The 4934-nt window shown below is 40.3% G+C and overlaps 1 pseudogene; it reads right to left on the minus strand.

Annotated features, from left to right (window-relative positions):
* Positions 1–3527: 3527 nt before the first annotated feature.
* LOC116906063 lies at positions 3528–4085 on the minus strand (annotated as a pseudogene).
* Positions 4086–4934: the final 849 nt, after the last annotated feature.

Below are 4934 nucleotides of genomic sequence, written 5' to 3' on the forward strand. Positions count from 1 at the left end.
TTACTCCTAAACTCAATCTTCATAGTCTTCCTTGTATAGGTCAAAATGATTAGTATTATAAATACTAATATATTTACTAATAATATGTTGAAACCTAGTTCTACAGAATACCAACTGAAATGACTAGCCTCATGGGACTAGATTCTTGGACTTCCCATTCACAGCTGCCAATTGTTGGGATAGACTATAAGTCATCATATGTCCCTCAATACAGAGAGACATTCCGTAAGTTCTGTAACTCTAGAGAGCCCTGAATGATACAGGTAGGTAACAGGCATCTGAAAAGGGCTCAACATCAATTATCATCAGGAAGACGCAAATCTTCAATGGGCTACTGTCTCAGAGGTGCTTCATGAGTGCCTCACTAGCTAAAATAAAAAAGACAAGAGGTTACAAATGTTGGCATGCCTGTGACAAAGGGAAACCTTTGCTTATCATTGTTTAGAACATAAAACAGTGTGAGATGCCTCAAAAAATTGCATACAACTGCCCTATGACTGAGCTATAGGGTAGACATAGCCAAAGAAAGTGAAATCGCTGTGTCAGGAAACACTTCTGATCCGATGTTTGTTCATCACTCTTCACACTAGACAAGACACGAAATCTACACAGGCACACAGATGAAAGAAAAAATGTGGTATGTATATGTAATAGAATGCTGTTCATTCTTAAGGAAGAAAGCAAGAAATGTTGCCTTTTCTATAGTATGTATGAACCTAGAGAACACACTACAAAGTGAATTCAACCAGGAATGGAACTTCAGAATTTCCACTGACATGTGAAACTTAAATAATCTAAACCCTGGAGCAAAAGATATAGTAGCTAAAAAGAAATAATTATAGGAATGGAGAAAAATGGAAATATACTGACTAAAGGGCCACACATATCAGTCAGACAAAAGGACAAGTATTTAAAACCCATGGGGCAGCATGGTGATTATGATTAGTATGATGTATTTTTTTAAAACACTAAGACAGAGCTGGAGTGTGACTCAATGAAAGTACTGGTTGGGGGTTCTTAGAATTAAGAACATACTTACATATATGAGCCCAAGGATCAGTTGTCAGTGACAATGGAGTTGGAGGAAGAAGATATACAAAACACAAACTATATAACTATATAACTCCCCCTTCAGAGAGTTAAAGGCAAGCAAGATTCAACATTGCCTTCAATTCTCTGGGTGTGAATAAGCAACTAAGGATAAAAACAAGGCTTAGTGAAGCTAGAAGGGAAACTTGGAAACATCTCTTGAAAGAGCTGTTGTGATTTTTCCAAAAGCTCCCTGGACAAAGAAAAAAAAAAACTTAGTATTTTTCCATCCAAATGTTGCCATCATAAAATTCTAGAATAACTTGGTAATAGCACTGTGAATTATTTACCAATCCTAAAGAGAATGAGTAAATACTACTAGGAAGGTGGAATTCCAGATTCATCATATTCCCTGGCTTTTGAATCTGAACTGTCCCTCACAGGCCCATGATTTAAGTGCTTGTTTCTTCAGATGATAGTGTTTTGGGAGGCCATAACACCTGTAGAAGGTGTAACCTAGGCAACTGAGACAGTTCACTAGGCTAAGATAATAGGAGTTGATACAGAGACCCACACCCAACCATTAGAGTAAGGAGAGTTCTGTGGAAGAGAATTAAGATAGATTGTAGAAGTCAAAGTCGTGTAGACACCAAGAGAATATGACCCATAGAATCAACACACAAGGGCTCACAGAGACTGAAGCAACAGTCACAAAGCCTGCATGGGTTTGCACTAGGGCCTTTGTATACATGCTGTGGTTGTTTAGCTTGGGCGATTTGCAAGACTCTTAATGGGAGGAGTGAGAGTGTCTCTGACTTTGCCTGCTCTTAGGACATTTTCTCTCCTAAATGGGTTGCCTCCTCCAGCCTACGTATGAGAGTTTCTGGGTAGTCTCATTGCATCTTGTTATGCCATCTTAAGTTGACATCACCAGGAGGCTTACTATTTGCAGAAGAAAACTGGAGAAGCAGTGGATCTGGAGGAGAAGGGAGGAAGGGGACTGGAATGAGTGGAAGGAGGCAAAATTGAAGTCAGGATAAATGAAATTAATTTTAAAAATTCTGGTTCCCATTGAAAAGTTAAGTCTTTGTATTTAAGGCATAAGGTAAGAAAAATAGTATTGGGACTCCCTGATAAAGTTTTAATACAATTTTTTGACGGTAGATAGATGATCTATACTAATATTACATAAAATAATGGACCAATGCAAATAACAATTTCTGACAAATGAAAATTGTTCTTGGCAAACAATATGTAGAATTTGAAGCCTGGATTGCTTGCATACTAGAAAAAGACTTATACACTAGATATATGAAAGTTGCACAAGTTAGGAACTGTTACAAATGTGATCATTTTACTTAAATTTGAATATTGTATTCTATTTTCTGGGTGTAAGTAAGATACTGGGATTCAGACTGTTGATAACTAAGGATAATTACCAGGATTCAGAGAAACTAAAAGGGAAGTTGAGTAATCATCCTGAAAGAGCTGTTATGATTTTCCAAAGCTTAGCATTTTTCCATCCAAACATTGTCATCATAAAAATCTAAAGTAACTTGGAGATAAGAGTGTTAATTCTTTAGGAAGCCTAGAGAGAATAGAGAGATACTTCCAGGGTTATACGAAGAACAGACATCTCTACTAACAAATTCCTCATAGAAAAAACTGCCATGGATATTTTTGCATCCTGGCTTAGTGAAGCCTGAAGAATGCCTGAGAGCCAATGACTACATCTTCCTAAGGACCAACAATGGCTTCCTTGTTACCCCCAACTGTCTCGTTTGATGCTTTATTCTATTCTATACTTTATTCCAAAATTTTTTTCTTTATTTTTCCTTCTGACCCAATATCTTTTATTTTCATTTGACAATGAACAGACAGGATGACCACATCCAGAAACTCCAGATACTTTTGCTCACTGAGAAACAATGGAGTTAACAGGGTCTTTCTCCATGGGCAAACATCTTCACAGTATCCCCTGCCCTTTAGAGTTGCAGGACATTAACACCTTTGCAGACAGCCACCTGACTGAGCTGGACTATGAGAGTTTAGCTGAGCTGGGAGCCTTGGGTTGTCTCCGTCAGGGCATGAGACCTTAAAATCACACCTCAGAAGATGCCATTGTGCCAGGTTTTGATTCAACTCTTCTTGTTAAACAACTTACTAACAATACTAGCCCTGGTCCTCTCTCCTGTGGACTTGGTCCTGGCAAATGACTTCCTTTTCAAAGATGTTACTCTTAAATCAACAATATAACTACTCCATCAGAATACCAGACACTTCCCAACACGGAGCCTAAATCCAATCAAACACAAAACAGGGATGTGACAAGCTAGAATCCGAAGGATAGGCAGCAGAAAGATACTCTAAACCTCTAACCTAGCACAGCTTGAGACTCCCCCTGAGGTAGTAGGAAGGAAGGGGGAAAAAACAGCATACTTTGAAAAATTTAATAATGCTGTGGTGGGTCCCCAGGACTGCTGGCCTCTGCAGCACCCCTACTTCCCAGACAGCTGCTCATATAGTTTGGACAAGTCACCCACTGTGTCCGCTAACTCATGCCTGCCACTGGGGTTCCTAGGTGATACTTTTGGCACAAGGCTGGCACCTTGAACGGCTGCAGTGATCTCCAGACCTGTTGCTGAGGATGGGTTCATCACAGTTCAGTGGCTTGTCCTGCTCATGCACCAGCTATATCGAGTGGTAGAGGCCTTTGCCACTGGAAGGCCCGGAGCCCACATAATCTGAGAGGACTGTGCCACTGTTAATGCCATTATACTTCATGTTGACCACCAGAAAATGGTGCCACTCTCTGAATTTGGGATCCGTGCTGTTGAGAGCATTGGGACTGTGAGGAACAGGTTGTAGAGTTTCTCTGGATCAAGGCCAGCCCATGAAATGCTCCTGGGCTTATTCTTAACCTGGATGGGCAGCAGTGCTTTGCCAAGCTCGTCCATCTCCACCCTAGCATAGAAGACCCACAGCACACGCTGGAGCTGCTGCTCAACCTCCTACAGGCTCAGTGGCCAGGCCAAATGACAGATGTGGGTGGGCATGGTGATGACAATAACAGGGACACACTGAGTCCCAAGTGCCTACATAAAAATTTCTACTGGGGACCTATTTGATCCAAAGTTCTCCTATTAGTAATGAATTTATCTATTTTGTTGAACCTGATAACCTGTGGTCGGTAGGACTCCATTTGAAGATGCCATCATAAAAATTAATCTTTAGTTGTCAGTTGTGACTTTTATTCTCCTTGTAGACTTCTGTCTACTAAACTTAGCATGCAAAGTTCTTATTTTTCTGGCAACAGGGAAATATGCATGGAAATGTGGATGTCTCTTTATCAAGAACTTTTATCATTATTAGGCTTGAGTTAGCCCCAGGTAAAAGCTGAAGAGAGAGTGAGGAGGAGAAAGAGTCCCCTGAGAATGATCTACCTTGGTTATTGGGCCTAGATTTTGTCTTTATCCTGCCGCTAATGTGTAGTTGGATTAGGTAATGCGGCATTTGCCTGGTTGCTTAGTCATATTTCTCTCTGAAGTGCCTGAATATACAGTCAGTTAAAAATGCAGGAGGCTGGAAGTACCCGTAGATTTTAAACCCGCAGCTGTAGTAATTTATCCTCTCAGGAAAGATATACTAGTTAGGATGCTATTATAGATGGAAAATTCAGAGGGGAGGGAGTGTTTGAGCCTGAATAACTCTGACCAAGTAATAACTTCACAAATAGGAATTTCAGGTGAAAAAGATTTATAAATCAAAGAAGAGTGAGGTAAAATGGGTGTGCCAAATGTTGAACCACATTTTCCGTGCAGAGGAAAATGCTAAGGGGAGTTCATGATATAGCAGTGATGCTGGCTTTCTTTTCCCTGCTCTGGTGATCCTTTGTTAGATTCTTG

The sequence above is a fragment of the Rattus rattus genome, chromosome 7 (genome assembly GCF_011064425.1).
Source record: "Rattus rattus isolate New Zealand chromosome 7, Rrattus_CSIRO_v1, whole genome shotgun sequence".
NCBI classification, from domain to species: domain Eukaryota; kingdom Metazoa; phylum Chordata; class Mammalia; order Rodentia; family Muridae; genus Rattus; species Rattus rattus.